Source organism: Apteryx rowi, unplaced genomic scaffold (genome assembly GCF_003343035.1).
Source record: "Apteryx rowi isolate R43461 unplaced genomic scaffold, aptRow1 scaffold_809, whole genome shotgun sequence".
Classification (NCBI taxonomy): domain Eukaryota; kingdom Metazoa; phylum Chordata; class Aves; order Apterygiformes; family Apterygidae; genus Apteryx; species Apteryx rowi.
In genome coordinates, this window is record NW_020451104.1 from 56,303 (window position 1) to 75,784 (window position 19,482).

Below are 19,482 nucleotides of genomic sequence, written 5' to 3' on the forward strand. Positions count from 1 at the left end.
TAACAATACTACTGAAAATAGTTTTTTCTATTATGTGTCCCTTTGAATGCAAACTTTAAGGACTACCATGTGTGTTAAGTATGCACTGTGAAATATAAACAACCTTGCTTCTTTAAAATTTTCTTACGTCTCTGAATTCTTTTTTAGCATTTATATCAAGAATAATACAAATCAAATGTTTCAAAGCATTTATAGAAAAAAACCTTTGTATTTAATGCAAGTGTTAAGCTCTTGCTCATTTACAGATAATTTCAGACTGGAGTGCTGAGTCTGGTGGCTTCTGCCACTAGTGCAAATACTTCTAGATAAATTCTGGAAGTGAATGTTTTGTAGTAATAGCTACAATTGCAAAACTCATTAGCACTAATGGCAGGGCCTCTAAACCTGACAGTGCCATTGTGTGAAAATTTCAGTGTTCCTTAAAGATTGCCCCATGTTGGTAATAGCAATAAATGCTGTACTTGGGTAAAATTCTACATAACAGGCATTTCACAGTTCCTGTATTTTTTCCTCATCTTGTTGATGTATGTTCTTACTTCTGTGATCTTGATCAGACTTCTCTATTGTCTCAGTTCTGACAGCACACTACAAATCTTTGTAATATACAGTCACTCCTGTAATCAGGAATTCTATAATCCAAACCATCAAAATACTGTAAAATGACAAGGAGTCAGGAAGTACCTAAAGAGGAAACCGATCTGATAACTCAGAATCTGAAACCTCTGAGAATTCCCTCATTCCATCCATCTCCTCCATAATTGCTTAGGCATTACGATTTTTCCTTTCTGTACTCTAGGACATAAGAAACATAAGGCTACATTATATAGAAATAATATGATGATGAGATTCTAAGAAAGCCACCAGAACCATTTCATCTGAAAGCTAAAGGCTGAAATATGCAAGGTGTGAGAAGAGATGAGCCAGAGGTACAGAATAAGTTGCTTTACAGGCACAGCTTTAAGACAGCTTCAGCCTCCTGTCTGAATTCCTGTTTCCCTTCTACATCATGATGCAGCGTTTGGAATTTTCTCTCACTCTTCAGATCTATGCAAAAGATAAGGAGATCACCGATTCCCTGCCTCCATTAGCCAGAGTATTCATTCCATCTACAAGCCCATGTCACAGGTTTACCCTGACAAAGAACGCAGTACAGGTGTCTGATACCACATAGCAACCAGTCTCCCTGTTTAACCTTCGAGCTGCCCCTGGAGTTCAGGAAGTAGGCAGGTTCAATAGCAGGAGTTTTAACACAGAGTTGTGTTTTAAAGGAGCAGTCTGAAAATGAGATCCGGATAGGGCAGTTCTGCAGAAAGAGTGCTAAAATCAGTGGGGTTGTCTGAGATGACTTTCTGAGTTTACTTTCGAATGTTAAGGCACGTACTTGCAACAGTCCTCTCTAAATATGAGTATAAATTCCATATTAGCAGCATGACCACACAATATAAAATGCATGATTCCTTCCTGTTTTATACATAGCTTGTTCGCAAAAGACATATGCATCGATTATTCTCCACGCAAAAGATCAGAGACTATTTAGAATACTTCTAACTTTAAAATGTTATCACGTTTTACTGGGATAGAATGAGAAAAAAAATGACTGGGAGTAACCAGTTCAACTCATTACATTCATGACTCACTGAAAACTCTCAAATCACCTCTGTATGTTAATATGCCCACATATATACCCTCGTATGCAAGCTCAGAAATTTACAGAACAGTGATATATGCACGTGCATATTCAGTACTCAGATTTTCCAAACCTGAGTCAAAATTATTTTTTCTAGGTGGAGGTCATTCATCACCTAATGATGAGTTACTTTTGTAGACCAGCTAGATAGCCTTCAAAGAGAAACAAGCACTATTTTTTCCATCTACTTATTCTGTTGTTATTTCTGTTACTTCAAATAGGTTGAGTCAAACTGTTCAAATTTTTAAAGCTAATTTTTTTCTCAGAAAATGCCTCCTCAAACTAAACTTCTGGCTTAGATGAGAACTGCTACCATATTAATTACAGTATACGCAAATAGATTATGCTATACTACATGAAACTTCTATTAAATGGGCTAAAAGCACAGGAAAAACTAGCTTTAGCATAAGGATCTTGAATTTCTGCATTTGAATTTTTGTTAGAGTGGTATACTTTTTAAAAATAGATATAATTTAAAGGCTCTTACCCTAATACATATTTGTTTTAATCCTTTTTTTGCAGAAAGAATGTCATAGACATTTCAACTTTTCTTTGCAGGCATACATATCAACACCTGTAAATGAAAACAAAATGCATCTATTAAGATTTCTTATCCCCGTTGCTCTAGTTCCTTTAAGTTTTTCGTCCAACAGTGTTACCAAAATGTCATTACCTTGTTTGCTGAGGTGGAGAGAGGTAGGCTGTGTATGGAACAGAACTTCAAAGACTCAAGAAGTTTAATGAAAGAATGTGAAATGATTTACATGTACTCACAGAAAGCGATGTTGTCTCAAGAAACAGTATGTACAAGACAGAAACCAGGGAAAAAATAAATTAATGTAGATGTATTCATATAGAAATGCATTCAGATCACTCCAGTTCTTTTCACTTAGGGTAATACTTCATACAGTCATGCAAGTATTTAAAGCTTTAAAAATATATTTTTTGTAATTGAGGCTTTAGGAGTTAAGTTATTCAGTATGATGTTCATGTATTCAGGAAGGCTAATAAAAACTTAGAAATACTACCGTAGTCAACCCTCTGTAAATTCCTAAGGTAGGGCCTTGCTCCTATCAGGACTCACTGGAGTGAGGACAGGATGCTGCAAACTGGCAGCAAAAATCACTCCATACACATCGATTCAATAATTCCAACCAGGTCTGGACTAGCTATGCACAAATGGTGTATATAAGTGACTAATAATTGTCATACAAGCTACAAGGGTAACTACAATCTCACATTTCTAAGATATTTCTGACTTTTCAGGTGGATACAACAGTCATTACTGGAAGAAGTTAAATTTTGAAACTTTGATTTATTAGCTATGAAAGGCTACTTAAAATTATTTCAGTGTTTTTAAGTAGTTTTCTGTGAGCCCTGGAATCATGGCAGTTGAAGCACAACTTAAATTTGGAAGAAGCAGATGAAAAAAAGCACCAGTAGAGTTATAAAAGTTAATAAGCACTCTAAGATATGTACAATATACTAAATAAATTATATCAGTTATATATGCACTCTCTTTGGGTTAACTTGCATAATTTATGATTGTTTTCCCTTTTCTGTCATACACAATGTACACACATTGTGGAATAGTATGTGTGCGTTATTACAACTATATATGGAGTGGCAATGTTAGATATCTTTGTGCTTTTTACATCTCTGGAGTCACTGTTTCCAAGGAACCATATAATCTGCTGCAAGCACCTACTTTCTATGATTCTAAATGTGACTGACTGCCAACTTGTAGAGGATAAAAAATTTTCAGACCAGAAGTGACCACAGCTCTGGATACTGCTGCTGCTATTGTAGGTTTCTGAGAAAATCAAATAAAAATGCACTTAGAAAAACAACTAAATTTTTTGAACGATAGATGCCTCTTATGAAAACCAAACATATAACTACTTCTTCCCAGCAGTTGTTAAAGTTAAGTGAGAAACAAACGTTGATGCTTTTATAGAACTTTTGCACAAACTCACTCTTGCACATCTCTGTTTTGCCCAAGCACAGCTGGGTACCCATTACTGCTCCTTCATAGTATAGGCAGAAATTCAGGCTTCTTGAGGGAAAATCAACAAACTGAACCTTGGGAATCATGGCAGGGAAGGGAGAGGAGGGTGGGGAATGGAACCAAGGACTGTAGAGTATTAGTACTGTTGCCTGCCAAATAAATACCCAGTCTACCAGGGACTGGGACCTTCAATTATTTATCTCATTTAACTGAAGTTTCAACTTAAGAAGCAGATAATACTTCCCCAAATAGCCTTTAAAAATGCTTATGTGAGCATTCTAAAAATGAAGGACTGAATCCCTTTGCACAGAGCAGAAAGCAGACCTTTTCCAACACCTGAACAAACAGAAGGAATAAAAGAAGAAGTAGTAGCTGTCATTCCTAAAAGCTGGAAGAGGTTTCACAGCATTCTGTGCAAACCTCGATCTAATAGACAAAATCTTTCTACTAATGACTCCTCTCTTATCAGGTATGGTTGGGAGAGAAAAGAGTCAGAAAAATCAACAGAGCTGTGAATTTTGTCAACACTCTTGTCAACATTGTACACCAGGTACCCAAGGCAAAGCAAGATCAAAGCATTCTTTAAGCCTCTTAATAGCCATGGTTTTAAAAAGCATACCTGTCATTCAAGGTTATAGTGCAAATGCATCACTTACTTACTTACAATTTATGTTATTGATGCATATAGAGTAAGTTTTTATTACTGCCCTTCTTGCCACTAGAATTAAAGGTATTCTTTACTTTTTCAGTTTTATTTACATCAGGTCTTGATAGTTCTGCTTTACGTAGCTTTTCTGTACCTAGCTTTTGTGTAGAAAGCGTTGTTCTGTTAGCTCAATAGATATCTTTGCCATTTATCTTTAGAATGACCAAAAAAAATGCTGCTTTGTTCATGCACTTAAAAAAATCTTTGAAGACAGTATTGCTGGTGTAAGGACATATTGAAATTCTTGTGAAGGGAACAGGGAGTAGCAACACAGCAGTCAAGAGTTTCTGAGCTAACTGCCAGCTCTGATCTTCCCAAACAGGCACACAACAGCAGGGGCCTTCAAGCACCTCAGCCCCAGAACACATTAAGGAATCCAGCTTTGAGGAATCATGATTCAAGATATATATTCAAACACAAAGATGCCTAAACACAGAAATCACTTCAGAAAATCTTGGCTTTGTACCTTTTGAAACTTCCTAACTGTAGGAGCTAGGCTTTTGGCCTTGTAGAGAGTATTTGAATACTAGGACACTGACAGACAGACTGCAAAGCAAAGCCAAAGCCTGTGTTCTTAATGATGTACACAGCATGGCTACTTTGTCTCTCTGTCCCTCTCTTTAGCTAAAGGATAATTGATTTGAAGGATAACCTCCATTCTGGAGGTCAACGGGGCAAGATCTTCACAAGATTCCAGAATTTTGTATAAAGTCACAATATACGGAAAGTGAGTTGTGGCTTTACTATAAATGTGACAAACCCATCTGTACTGGGAATCTCCTGACATTTCAGTCACCAGTGCCCTGCCACAACTATCCTTAGAAAAGTACACCTCATGGGCAAGGGAAGAAGGTATTTACAGCAGTACTATTTGGCCTTTACTTTTAATAAGGACGGTGCAATATAACTAGCCTTTTTTATATTGCTGTATTAGGACAGCTGAAACTAGTCTTTGAAAGTTGAATCCCCTACTCTAGTCTCAACARTTCTCAGCTATAGATAACTTCTAAAGGCTCCAGAGCAATGATGCTTTGCTGATTTTTTTTCCTTCCATCTAGAGTTATGGATGGCTTAAATTTAACTATTTCTGATAAAATATTCACAGGTCTCTATTGCTGTGGGAAATCTTGTACTCTTCTGCAGCATAAGTAATCTCAAAAAAAAAAGCATTTGTCTTCATCATCTTTGCCATTTATAGTTGTACTTTTTGATTGCAAGCATGATCAAACAAAGCAGAAAATCAATCTGAGCACAAAGTGATATGAATGGTAGTCTGAGATACGTAGCTCTGAGGGGGCAGAATAGGACAATTAATATATCTACAAGACAGGATAGCTTCACAATTTCACTAGCTCATCAATTGATGGTGTGTCATGTATAGCAAGCAGTTAATACACTAGTCATTGAGTGTATTATCATTTAGCAAAGATTCTTTAACATAGTTAATTATCATATAGCTTTTCCTATCCTCTTTTTGCTTCAGGCAAAAAGCACTTGCTGTATGTTGAGGAAGAAGCAAGATAGGAAGAGACAATAAAACAGCCATTTTGACCAGAAAAGCATAGAAAGTAAAGAAGGAAACAGAAAAGCCGTATTGGTATGACAAAGGCCTCAGAGGGGGGAAACATGACCATTGTAACCTGGAGGCTGGTTCCATTCGAGTTGCCAGTGCAGCAGTAGGCGAGTGAGCAGGTGAGAACTACCCAGGTCTTGTGCCAGAGTCTGAAGGAAGATGCTGCTCGAGACTCCAGAGAGATTTGGCTRAGAAAGTCTCTGGCCCTGAAAGACAAATCAACTCACTAACCAAGGCTAACATTTTGCCTCAAACTGCTGGTAGCCAAGAGGATAGAAACGTGTTTCTAATGTAACATTCTCACTAAAGTGTTGATCATTTTTCCCCAGTCTCTACCAACAATCAAATGAAAAGCTGTTTGTGCTTCCTTATGAAATTCATCTTTATCCATTAGAGCTACACTTCATTTAAAACTTTTCTTTGCACTTTCATTCAAATCCCCTGAAGCAGTTGAACAATTCCTTGCAATCAGGTCAACAATGGAATAAATCTGATGCAGAACAAAACAGAGTAAAAAAGCAGTAGGAGCATGTCTTTCTAGGAGACTCTTGGTAAGCTCTGTTTATCATCAGAAAACATCAATTTTTAAAAGAGAAACATAAGAAGGGGAAGAAAAAAAATTAGATTCTTCTGTGTCTACAGGTGAAGAGCCAGAACAACATGACAGAAAACTAAATGGATCTCGCACTTTGTGTGCAGACTTAGGGCAAGCCCTGGTTAGGGACAAGGGAGAGAACATGACACAGAGGTTTGTATCTATGCTCTAAGGATCCAGTTTCCAAAAATAACCAGGCCAGGAATATAATTCACCTACTCTCGCTACTGTTTGGGAGTTGGTGTTCTTAGGAAATGAGAGCACAACAGCCCTCTAGGTCAATTAATCTTTAGGAAAAGCACACATCATTTCTAGTCCAAAACCAGTAGATTCGACAGCATGGATGTCTGCAGCTCCAGAACCCTCCAGCACCTGACAAATTTCTTTTAAACCTGAAGTGGTAGTTTATAGTTCCTCCTCTTTTTTTTTTTTTTTTTTTTTTTTTTTTTTTTTTTGACATTTAATACTAGACAAAATGGGAAGCATCTTGCTAGGGTACGCACTGGGAGAACATTTCTATGTTAGCAAGAATTTTAAATAATACCTTTTCAAGGTCATTTAAGATCCATAGGATCATAAATAACAAGCATATTAATAGAAAAATTTTGCTCTTCTATGCAATAACATATTCTTAGTATATCATCAGGACTTTTGCTGTTTAGAAATGTAGTAGAAGATTTTGAGTATGAAGGTCAGTAAGTTAAACATTTACTGCATGGATTCACATGTAAAATACACAATATTTTATGATTCATCCTGTGTTAATTATCAGTTACATGCTTTACAATTTCTGTTCCATTACATGACCTAAGCAAGAGAGAAGTAACTGGGGACTGAATACATACACAATAAGCTGCTCTCAATTTGCCATTATAAATATCCAATAACTATTTACTGCAAATTTTATGAATATCCTAAAAAAAATCAATACTTCATGTTGCTTAAAGAGAGTTCATGAAAGTTGCCACACATTACAACTCATTASAACTGAAATTACCAATTTAAATTTTCATTGATAAAGCTTAAGTATTATTGACACTATACTGAAAACTATTATAATGTAATTTTATATGAAACAAATTATTTTATCTGTTTTACAACATGCTCAGTGTTGTGCACAATACAAAATGAAGACAATCCCTCTTCCACAGAAGTTTTGTACCAAATCTCCAGAATTGCTCAGAGGGGAGTATGCTGGACCTCATGGGATGGGATTCCAAAGAGCCACAGAAAGCAGTTTACATAATCGTTGATATAATGCACAAAAAAACTACCACATACTGAGGAAAACAAAATAACATCACGGAGATTTATTATTATTAAGAAGTATTTTGGGTATTCATCCTGCTGTTCCATTATAAGTGTAGCTTAGTGCTGTTTAAGCAGAATGTACTGATATCATACACTTTCCATGACAGACAAAATATAGGTGGCTTTTGCAAACATCTGCATCTCAGTTTGGCTGTTAAAATATAAGAGGTTCACAGTCTGGAAAAGTGGTAGGAGATGACTTCAAATGGATGCCCTGTCAAAAGGAGCATATTTTCTTCTAATTCAAAAAGAAAGATGAAAAGCAGTGAGCATCTTAGAAAAATTAAGCATGGGAGTTGAAACTGTCCCAAGAGAATTCTAACTTAGACGATCTGCCTTTGCATGTGTTAAGAAGCGCTTCAGTGAAAAAAGCAAAAGCCATGTCAGATCAGCACATTTATACTCTTTAAGCATTAATAAAAGGCACAAATGTTTCTAGCATTCTACCCTGTTAATAATAAAGTAACAAATACTAGATATTAGTAACTAGGCATTGCTTAAGAACTAATTCATTTTTAATTAGAAAACATACACAATATAAAAGAAGCTGTTTCAGATCCATTTGTTTTTTCAGTTCCAAAATGATAAAGATCATGATTTTTTCAGGCAGTTGAGGTCATCTGATTCCATTTATTACAGCTGCCTTTGTTTGGTATTGCACCATGAAGTTCCTTTTCAGTTGGTTCTTTCCACCTGTGTTTTGTTTAAAATCATGACAAAAGTCAACAGAACTGTTTGTCCTTTACTTCTAGCGACTCTCCRATAATCCTGTCTTTCCTATTTCAAGTGAACATGAGAGGCAAATTTAAAGAACAGCTGTAAGAGAAGTCTGCATAATATCATAGTGATGACATATAATAACAATTCCACTCAGAACATATCATGTTATAGTGTGCTAAGTATCACCAGCTGTTTAGAAGTACTAGGAGAGCTCGGTAAATGAATATCTAGAGATGTATTTTTAGAATTTTTGGAATAAAGAATTGTGTCAAATCTTGATGTTCCTGGATAATAATTTTTTTTTTATTTTAGATATCCATGTTTAATGTAGATATCCAATTGTATAGTGCATAATGCATGCTGAAATTCTAGCATATTATGGTAAGTTCCACTAGTGAAGGTAAAAATAACTGTTGGATAAAAACCTTTTTAATGTAATTAGTACAGCATGGGAATAAGTAATACAATTAGTATGCACTAAGGTAAAAAACGAGTAATACATAGAATCAATAACAGTGTTGACAAAATATTTGACCCTTTCATAAGAAAGAGTTAGGCAAGATTAAAAGCAAACCAAACAGTAATTTTGCTCCTGCAGTTTGTAACAAGGACTCAAGCTTATTTAGATTCCACACATCTAAGGAAATATATCAAACAAGATTAAAATGGCTTGGTCAGCAATAAAGGAGAAAATTATTGGAAGAGCACTAAAAAGGCTGAATGCAATAAAAAAAGCAGAGGAGCTGCTCACACAGAAAAAGAAGAGCCAAATGGAAACAGATAAAACCAACAACACAGTTAATCCTTAAAAATATGATCTGGGCAAAAGCAGGTGATGCAGTCAGTTCATGTTTGATAAAGAATTAATGATCATGTATATAGCTAAAGGAATAAGACAACCACGTTCCAACCATCTTTAATGGCAACAGAGCTCTAACCTGGCCTCCTGCTGTGCCAGCCAAAGATGCTCTTACTCGTCACAAGTACACATTTTGATAATTTTGATTCATTGGCACAGATTTTGATTCTGAATCTCAGCAACATATCTGCCTCTGTAGCAGTAGAGATCTAAATTCAGTGCAAGCAGAAGATGGTATAAAAATGAATGAATTCAGAATTTCTATTTCTACTCTGCAAATTTCATAAAGTGCTGGACCCTAAATCTGGCCAGAGAACTATACGGAAATGACTAATGACCATATTAGACCTTGAATCAAAGTCACTTTCAAAAAAAGTGAATATTCTCCATTTAATTAGACTTTTTTAGTTGCTATTTTCAGCTCTTCAGAAGTTTATTATAATAGATCCAAAGGATGAGACATAAGTGAAAGAATGGAGATTAACTGGGAGAACACATACAAAATAGGTAGTGAAATTAATTCATCCATAATTTGACATTTTAATATCTGAAAATATGTAAACATACTTAATGGCAGGATTGATTTTCTTCTATATACGTACTTTAAGTGTCCTTGTTCAAAATATTTGGAGAAAGGGAATGAGATGCAATCCTATATTATCAAATACACGGACCTAAAAAGATCTATGTCTTCAGTTTCCACTAGTATGTAAGGAAGAGCTGCCATTATATATTATATAATATATTATTATATATACTAATATATATATAATTATATATACATAATCTTAAATATTTTTCAACTCAACTTTTATTTTTTTGCAACTACTTATTCAGAAAAATGAAGGCTAGAAATCTTTGCAATATGTATTTGGAAAAAATCATCTGGCATCTTTTTCAACAATTGGAAAATGGTCTTTTTTCTGAACATAAAGTGCAGAAAACCGTTTCTCTGAGTTTATTGTTTTCCAGTAGGATTTTAGATTAAACTGACTGATTCAGAAAGAGACAGTGTAATGTTCCAGTCAAGTTTCCTGTAAGACCTACGCACCCATGCTTATTCTCTGTGTAAAGACAGGAAAGAAGAAAACCTATTAAAAAAAAAATCAGAAAGGAAAAAAAATTTTTGAAATAAGTCCAGAGTAATACCAGTGCGACCACAAACAAAGAAATGAGAAGAACAATTGAAAATAATCCTAGAATAATACAAGAGTGATCCAAAAACAGAAATATTGCAGAGTAACACTGCCCACAAACTTAAAAAGTGTTTTTATTTTCTGAAGGGCATTTCCTAAATTTAATAAAGAATTCATGATTTTTAAAACCAAAGGAAAAACCATTGTTGAATTTCAGTATTTCTTTCTAATGTATATTAGTTATATACATTATAACATTCTTCTAATAAATGAAAATCACAAATGAAACTATGTACAAAACAATTGATTCAAACAGGGCATGAACAAACTTGCCTCTTCTACACGTGTTTTTGTTCTTGAACAGAACAAAATGCTAAATGAAGAAAACAATGTTTGTTCTTGATTTTAGTTCAATAATCTCTATGTTCCAGAGGAGCATATTTAGGACATATGGATAATACAGACTAAGGTCCTGAAGTTTAACCTGTGCTGCTGTAAGGAAAAGAAGAAAAAAAAAAATCACCTTTAAGTTCAGTGGAATTGCCATGGCACCCTTGTAGCACAGCACTGGAAAAGCGAACRTAAAAATCCTTGTTAGGGGAAACCTGCTGGGTATCACTGACCAGGAACTAACGCACACAGCATTTGTCAATCCAAATGATGCAGCCAGACAAAATCTTCCAGGAGGAGCATCCCCTAAGTAGAGGTGATGGAAGGGACTCATTTGGGTCCCTTGTCTGTTAAATATTCATCTTCCATTAAAAAAAAACAAAACAAACAACTATATGAAAACAGGTGTAGAGTTAATTATACCTGATTTCAGATATGTGGGGAAACAGACCATGATTAATTTGCTGTTTCTTTAAAACAGAAGAAAAAATTTCAGTAGACTCTCCACTGCAGAAAGCAGACAGACCCCCCACAACGTCTGGATAATGCTCTTTTCAGATTCAATTTTTTACTCTTGAAGAAAAAAGTTGTATAATTCAAAATTACCTACGTTCTTAGAAAATTAGAATTTTGGTTTCCATGTCTTCCCTGCTATCTTTTCTTCTAATTAACACATAAAAAGACCAGAACACGAACTTTTCTATAAAATCAGATACAATATTTCAAAGCAAAACATTTTTTTAATTACTTTGATTTTTTTGATTTTTTGATTACTTTGATAAAAATCTAATCTTAAAAATTTTGATTTGAAAATTTGCTTTCAGGGAGAAAAGTACAGAAGTATTGTCCTATCTTCTGTCTTACATGTTCTAGTGTTTTGCTAAAGCAGTAGGAAAAGGTGACTTGTCCTCAAAAAGAATGGGTTCCTGTTCATATCAACAGATTAACAATTAGTAGGAGAAAATACAGCCAAGCAATTTCTGTTCTGTCACACAGAATTTCAAACATTATTCTTTGTTTTACTTTTATGAGATATGCGCAGGAGTTTTTTTAATTTGTATTTTCAAAAATCACTAAATCTTCGGTGTTTTAGATATGCTGCAATACTAGCAAATAACAGGAACTAACTAATTTAAAATGGTGGCAGATTTCAGTGAATGTTTACTGTTTAAATTTTAATATTTAATACTATTTAAAATATACAATTAAATTGGTCTTTAAATGATTTTCCCTGCACACAGATAAATTATGCATGCTGAGTATTAAAATACCAAAAGCAAAAATGCTAATGGATTGTTCCTTGCATTTTGCAGCTTATAACATGCCTTTTATAGTGATCAGTGAGCAACCATAAGCAACATCAGGATGCTCATCTAGCTCAGGCAAGTTTCAAAGTATTTGTGGTAACTTCACTTCAGAACACACTGTTTTCTCAATCTTCAGTAAGTGAAAAGAAAAAAAACCCTGATACAAAATGAAAAGCATGTCAAAAAGATGAGGTATTAGCACACAGTTTTCATAGAAAATAGTTGTAGGTTCAGACTTTTCATCTTCCCCCCTTGCTCCCCCCCCATATCAAAAATAGAATTAGCAGCTTTTTAACAGTTTCACAATCTTTCATAATAGTCTAAAAAAAAAAAAGAACAGGTAGGAGAGCTGAAAGTCAAAAAAATTAATGCTGCATATTGAAAGAGAATCTGTGAGATCACAGCCTGAAGCAGTGATAAAAGCAGAGAGTGGAAAATAAAGTATTTCTTTCACTTTAGACCCATGAGTGTCATTCTGCAAGAAGATGGCTTTCAGCATCAGTGCTACCTACTATTTTGCTCTGAAAAGGACRCATTAACTTCCTTTTTATTAGTGCCTGATCCATGACCAGAGGGTCACAGATCATACTTGGCCTATTCTGGTTTATCTCAGTTTCAGTAATAATAGGGTGTGAAGCAAAGGCATGAGATTAAATTACAGATCATGAGGCAAGACACTGAAGCAAGGTGGTAGACAGCTGTCACTCAAAAGACTAACAAGAGGAAACCTTCACAATGTTTAATTAATACTGACCAGAAAATGGGATAAATTTAGCAACTTTCTTCACAAAGAACAGTTCTTAACTCTGAAATATCCATTTGCACCCCACAGGCACTTTGTGAGTAATATATAACTTGAAAAAAATGGCATATTGTTTGTGTCTCTCTCTTACCTGAAGAATATTAGGAAAAACAAGACTGCCTTGCTTGGAAGAAGAAAGGCAAAACAGAGATGATGGGCTTTTTATCACAACTGCGAAGACACACACAGAGAGGAATGCAGAGGAAATCTTCCTTTCTAGAAATGAATTTCTGAAGGAGGGGGCCTTAAGCTGAAGAATTTTAGAAAATGAATTTTTCTTGAAAAGTTCAGATAAACAAAATATAACCCTGCTTTTCTTTGGAAATGATTCAGCCAGATGTGTAATGTATTTACTTAGCTCCTTCCTTATCTAGTTATTCTGTACTGGTAAATGGTGACTTCTCAGTAGCAGGTTAAGACCAAAAGTCACAGTACTGGCATGGAAGAAGTCTCCATGGAAATAGCCATTAAAACTGGGTAGTAAAATACACTAGTATAAAACAGCGTCTCTCCCTGGCTCCTAAGAAAAAATTGCTAATACTATATATAAGTAGTTTAAAACAGTATTTTGGGATTGTGCAAGTCTCTAGTGCAATCTGTGCTGTGTCAGATGTCACATTAAGATGATAATATTGGAGAAAATGGTTCCCCCTCAGAGCTCCTCCTCACCAGCTCCTCTTCTCTCAAGAGCAGAATTGCTATTACCACATCATAGTTTAAAAAAAAAAAAGAGAGAGAAGAAAAAAGAAAAAAACTTCTCAAAACCAACCAAATAATATATTGAAATCGACTGATCAATCAAGTCTCCTCTTTGAACTATATTGTGTGAATGCTGAGGCAGGGATATAACAGACAAGCTAAAAAACCCAAAAGAATCAAAATGGAAAAAAGCACTCAAGCACATTTATTAAAACAAACAAAAAATGGATTAGTACTTCTAAAGCAGCGTGACACACAGGAACAAATCCATGCCCTACAAGGGAACTTAATCGAAATATAGACGTACTGCATCACAACTGACAATTCTCATTTGAATCAGAAAGCTGAGGATTTGACAAAATGAAAAAAATAAAATAAATCACTGAATCACTGTAAAACTTCCATTGCCAATTGAGCTAATCCAATCAACTAAGCCCATAGATTTCTTTATGTATGTAGTTTTATAGGTCACATTCCCAGTTTCAGACAATTTCACAATTGTTTTATCTCCTTAAGAGCAAGCAGAGAAGCACTAATATTCTGTGTAGATGGGGACCGGAGGTACAGAGGAATTAAGTGCCCAATTTCATCACAAACCCTACAGCTCATTCACATTCTTTCAAGACACAGTCTCGTATCTAGATCGCTGCTTCTCCAGGACACCGATGTAACCTCACAGCAACATACTGCCGATGTTATCACCGTAACTGGGTATGAGCAAATCACCCCACTCCTGCAATGACTTAATGGTGTTCTTGAAAACTACTCAGCATGACAGAGCGATTTCTCCCTGTAACACCAGAGTGCTATAATCAGCTAAATTCAACTGCCTGACATTGCTATAACATTTCTATTCAAAATCATAATGAAAAGATGAGAGCTATTTAGATGTAGTTTCCTCTACCTTTGTTATTTCCAGAATATCCTCCTTGGGAAGGATGTAGAAGCCTATACCTTCCATAGCTTTCTTCTTAAGTTACCAAACGTGACACGCTAAAGGTGTGTATGGTACCTCATACATTTTGAATGGGCAGGTATTAGAAAGGAGTAGCTTCCATTTTTTTTGTTCAAGAGCAAGACAGCTCAAATAAACTTTCAGAAGAAAACAAAAATTGCAGTACTTGATAAACAGGCAGAATTCTCTGAACACAAAGGCTGTGTTTTCATTCTCAAGAAAAACAGATTTCTTACCACATGCTGCACACTAGTTCAGTTGGACTGTGCTATTTATTTTAATTCCATACCATAAAGCCTTCCTTTCTTCTGCTCACTTTTGTGTTCTGTTAAAAATACAAACTTCCCAAATTCCAACATTTCATTCACAGGGCTTCCTATTCTGTCAGTGACTTGCCAGCCTGTAGGCTTACAAATAGATGACACAAAGAGATTAAATTACCAGTTTTACAACTCTGATATTCCCGTCTTTTCACTCAAATCATAGTTATTTAAGTACACATGCAGACATTAAAATCACAGAGAAGAAAAAAATTAAATAAAAAGGGATTTAATAGTAATGGCTACTGCGTAGATGATACTGTTTCCTCATGAGACGAATCTGTTAGCTGTTATTAATGAAACTCTACACAGATAGGAAGAACGTCTAATTAGTGTCCAATAATCTGATATTTCAGCTCTATATGTGGACACTGTTAAATCTCATTTGTCTTCTTACCTGTCTTTCAAAAGGAATCCACAAATAAAAATAGTCTTCTTGTGAAAGATTTACTGTAAATAGTAAGGTAACAGAATTTGTGGGGCAGTGTGATCTGGGTAAGAAAACGTCATCAAAAATGAAAGACTAATTTCACACCTCTCATTCTGGCTAGAATGTCTTTTAAACATGCCGAACATCGACAGTAAGAAGGAGTGAGCACCATTTTCAAAATCTAGGCTGCTGAAAGCCTTTACATAGAAAGTTATTGCATTCGAATTTATTATTGTCACGTTTGGAGTCACCTGGCTGGAAAAAAATATATACTTAGCTTTTATAGCAACTACTTCTATTCTTTGGAAATCTTTCCTTGCAAGCCTTCTTTTGGAAGTTTCTGTTCCTTGGTGTGACTTTTTTGAAATTATGGCTAATTAGTACTTAGTAAAGTTTTAACATCATGGCTCTATAGTAAGTTTCCCTAGGGCTTAATCTGTAGTAAATATTAGCAAGCTACTACTTTATGAATTTAAAAATAATTAAAGGCAATTATATTTGTCGAATCAATGAAAAAAGCACATTATCTATTTTTAAGCTGTTTTGCCTACCACTTAATATGAATTAATATAAGTAGAATTATGTACATACTTAATATGAATGGTAAGAAGTATGAAATAAATGGTGATGCAAGAACAACTATATATTAAATGCAAGGCAGTTTGTTTTTAATTTATAGGTTTAATATACTGGACTAAGATGATATACCATCCCACGTTTAAGTACTTATACTACACTCAGTTGTACTAATAATGACCTAAATCTTGCTGTTTAAATCCGCTGAATCTCATTTGTGTTTTAAACACTTATTCCTGGGAGTGAAAAAAAACAAAATTTTTTATTTTTTTTCCCCTCTCCTGTACTCCCAGCGAGCTTTGCTTGCAGCCAGCATCTGCTAAACACAATATGACTAACACGAAGCAGGGGTTTGCACTTTGTGCTATGGGTTTCTCTTACTGTCAAGATACATGGCAGCTTAGATTCATTTACAAATTAATCTGCATAAAGACACTGGAAATCACCAGATAGCATCCAACAGACTCAAAACCAGAACGCAGCAGTATCACTAATCCTTTAGAAAAAAATTTCCCCTCAAAACTCAGCTCTAATAATAATCTTTCTTTCTCCTCTATAATCTGTTTCCCCTCTTTGCTTATTAATATCATATTTCTTCTTTTTTGCTATTGTGGTTTCAAAAATGCAGTGCCATGACACAGCCAAAAGCCAACTGGATCACACAGGGCACACGGCTACTTGAATGAGGAAGAGACAGGGTGGGAAATGCTGCCACGGAGCAAGAAGCCCTGTCCTGCTTGGGACAGAAGAGGAGTGGGGATGCGAGGGCTTGGGCTCCTCGCTTTCTCGCCCACATTGCTTGTGCTACAGGACTCCTGGTGCAGCGCTGCAGCTCCTCGCCAGGTGCGAGAAGCCATAGCTCAGCCTCCTCTCGCCAGACACCTGCATGCAATGCAGGCAACCGCTGCACCAAAGCCAAGAAAGGGGCAACGTCACTGAACAGCAGCCGAGGAGGATGCGCCTTTCCTTATCTGTTTCTGCATCGCGGGCAATGCACCGCATACGACTGTATGGCTGCAATACCTTCCATCTGCATCTATGTGAGGAGTTTGTATGCCCTCGTTATTAACTCCAGTTTAGAGACAGGGTACTCCAGAATACCCTGCCCCTCATCACACTTGTCCTCACCTCTACAGAACCACAGGAGCCTTCTCTTCCCAATATTTATTTTTAAATTACCTTCATACTTCTGCCTCTGCTACCGCCCTGGCAGTGATACTGTTCACTATGCCGGTATCTGACTTTATGTTTTGTTCCTAAGACTATCTGCACTAAATAGACCCATCTACGTGCTCTGCTGTCAACCGTATGACCTCTTTACATTTCTGTAAGCAAATCCGTCAACTGATAATGGTTATCCTTAGGCAAGGCACACCTTCACTTTTTGAGCTGACCTGCCAACTGCCTAGAGCAGCCACAGCTTCGTAACATGCATCCAGCCACATAGCTTGAAGACATGAGGAGAGAGGAAGGGCAGGCTTGCCTCACCTAGATCACTTCACTTGCATGGAATATTTTAAATTACTGTTTTAGGCTCAACTTTTGATCATCTCTATTTTCACACTTACTTACACTAGCAAACAATATCAAGCCAAAATGGCAACTTGCTATTTAAAAGTAATATTACTAATCAGTAGAAAGTTCTAGTGAATGCAGCTAATTACAAGTGTGCTCTCTCTGTGACATTTGCAGCCCCACTGACCCATAACTTTTTAGTAGCAAAACATCACTTGAACTATTACGGTTAGAATGGATGTAAGCTGATTTTTACCAGCAGTCCCCACCCTTTACAGGTCTTTGGATCACAGTACTGTATTGCTTACAGTGTGAAGTGAGCAGTTGTTGTGTGTTCACTTTCAGTGAATTTTCAGGGGCCACAAGCAATTCCAAAGGGTCTTGCAGGTAACATATTGCCTACAAGTCATGTGCTGGGAACCACTAGCTTAAACATTTTAAGGCCATCAACATCCTGCCAAGGTCTCTCAAGAGCTGCTGTTGGCAATCTATGCTAAAAGTATTAACATCTACTGTAAAACCTGAGCAAAACACAGAGCAGTTTGTTACCCTATTTTATCTTATATGCACTGCATCCCAAGCCAACATTTTTTCATGTCTCTTGCTTCTCCTGCACAGTTTGAGAGCCAAAAACAATAAAAGTGCCATATGGCCCATGTACCATGTTTATAAAAATATTTTTGGCAGTTTCTTCTGAAGAAAAAGTATTGTGGATGGAATTTGTTTTAGTTCTGGCACCAGTAATTAAGTTCTGAAACAAAGAAATTTGAAACATAAAATATGAAGTTACAGGCTTTGCTTCCTGCACTTTGAAAATTTGTTCTCTGTTGAGTAGTCTGTAATGCTTTCCAAAAACTAGTTTAGCTCTTTCCTATATGGTGACTCTTGTACTGCTTAATGGAGAGCCCCTCATCACAGCTTATTCATAAAGAGTGCTTCCACTTAAACATAGTAGAGGCTCAACAATGATTAAAATATAGTTTCACATATGAGTAATTAGTTGCATTCACTCATGTTTTAAAACAAACTCAAATACTTTTTTGTATGCAAAAATAGTGATAGTGTGCTCTCTACATACAAGTATACATTCATGTTAAATAACTGCCAACAAGACACTGTTAAAATTCATTTAAAGGAACAGATTTCAATGAATTTCTTCTGTCAAATTCTACAGGTACAAACCTGACATCTTTGAAATCATTAGCAATTTTTTTCCATCAACTTCAGCAGGGCCAGGATAAATAATACTCAATAACTGAATGTTGAGTATTGAATAACACTTCTATAATACTCTCTTAATACAAGTATTAAATAATACACTGGGCTCCTATAGACTTCCAGTAAATACACTTTCAGCATAAGCATCTTTAAGAACACACATCAGTGATGTTATTTAGTACTTATAGTCTCATGTTCTGGAAAGATTTTTAGAAACACACGCATGATGACCTAAACAGCCCATATAGGAAAACAGATCCAGAAAAACAGATTACAAGAAATCAGTAGGGAAAAGCAACCCATTCTGCTTCTCTTAACATATCAGTTCTGCCCAGATTTATACAAATGCAGTAAAGGGTGGCATTCATATGATAAAACTTCCTATCTGGTATAATATTTTACACATATTTATTTCCACTTAGAGTACAGCTTTCAAACTTTTTGGCACTGTTGACTGTTGCAAAATGTAAAAAGCTTAAAATTAGGACAACTTGAAAATATTCACAAACTTTATCCATGCATTTTTGTTTGTTTTTTTCCCCTTTTTTCTTAACTTCTCAAGTCTGATAGAAACCTGGATGAATGAATGACAGACTTATAGCTGAGTGCTGCTGGGCAGCAAGGACCGCCCTGGTCCCTTGGAGGCGTGTGGATGCAGGAACAAGAGACAGAAGT